Source organism: Ascaphus truei, chromosome 3 (genome assembly GCF_040206685.1).
Source record: "Ascaphus truei isolate aAscTru1 chromosome 3, aAscTru1.hap1, whole genome shotgun sequence".
In the NCBI taxonomy this organism is placed as follows: domain Eukaryota; kingdom Metazoa; phylum Chordata; class Amphibia; order Anura; family Ascaphidae; genus Ascaphus; species Ascaphus truei.
The window spans coordinates 212,154,123-212,156,282 of NC_134485.1; positions in this window are offsets into that span (position 1 = coordinate 212,154,123).

Below are 2,160 nucleotides of genomic sequence, written 5' to 3' on the forward strand. Positions count from 1 at the left end.
CACACACACACACACATCACTCACACACACACACACATTCACTCTCACACACACACATTCACTCTCACACACACACATTCACTCTCACACACACACATTCACTCTCACACACACACATTCACTCTCACACACACACATTCACTCTCACACACACACATTCACTCTCACACACACACATCACTCTCACACACACACATTCACTCTCACACACACACATTCACACTCACACCACACACATCACTCTCACACACACACATCACTCTCACACACACACATTCACTCTCACACACACACATTCACTCTCACACACACACATTCACTCTCACACACACACATTCACTCTCACACACACACATCACCTCACACACACACATTCACTCTCACACACCACACCCCCACACCACATTCACTCTCACACACACACATTCACTCTCACACACACACATTCACTCTCACACACACACATTCACTCTCACACACACCACATTCACCCACACACCCACATCACCTCACACACACACATTCACTCTCACACACACACATTCACTCTCCACACACACACATTCACTCTCACACACACACACATTCACTCTCACACACACACACATTCACTCTCACACACACACACATTCACTCTCACACACACACACATTCACTCTCACACACACACACATTCACTCTCACACACACACACATTCACTCTCACACACACCACACATTCACTCCACACCACACACATTCACTCACACACACACACACTTCACTCTCACACACACACACATTCACTCTCACACACACACACATTCACTCTCACACACACACCACATCACCTCACACACACACACCATTCACTCTCACACACACACACATTCACTCTCACACACACACATTCACTCTCACACACACACATTCACTCTCACACACACACATCACTCTCACACACACACATCACTCTCACACACACACATTCACCTCACACACACACATTCACTCTCACACACACACATTCACTCTCACACACACACATCACTCTCACACACACACATCACTCTCACACACACACATTCACTCTCACACACACACATTCACTCTCACACACACACATTCACTCTCACACACACACATTCACTCTCACACACACACATTCACTCTCACACACACACATTCACTCTCACACACACACATTCACTCTCACACACACACATTCACTCTCACACACACACATTCACTCTCACACACACACATTCACTCTCACACACACACACATTCACTCTCACACACACACACATTCACTCTCTCACACACACACACATTCACTCTCACACACACACATTCACTCTCACACACACACACATTCACTCTCACACACACACACATTCACTCTCACACACACACACATTCACTCTCACACACACACACATTCACTCTCACACACACACACATTCACTCTCACACACACACACATTCACTCTCACACACACACACATTCACTCTCACACACACACACATTCACTCTCACACACACACACATTCACTCTCACACACACACACATTCACTCTCACACACACACACATTCACTCTCACAACACACACACATTCACTCTCACACACACACACATTCACTCTCACACACACACACATTCACTCTCACACACACACACTTCACTCTCACACACACACACATTCACTCTCACACACACACACATTCACTCTCACACACACACACATTCACTCTCACACACACACACATTCACTCTCACACACACACACATTCACTCTCACACACACACACATTCACTCTCACACACACACACATTCACTCTCACACACACACACATTCACTCTCACACACACACACATTCACTCTCACACACACACACATTCACTCTCACACACACACACATTCACTCTCACACACACACACATTCACTCTCACACACACACACATTCACTCTCACACACACACACATTCACTCTCACACACACACACATTCACTCTCACACACACACACATTCACTCTCACACACACACACATTCACTCTCACACACACACATTCACTCTCACACACACACACATTCACTCTCACACACACACACATTCACTCTCACACACACACACATTCACTCTCACACACACACACATTCACTCTCACACACA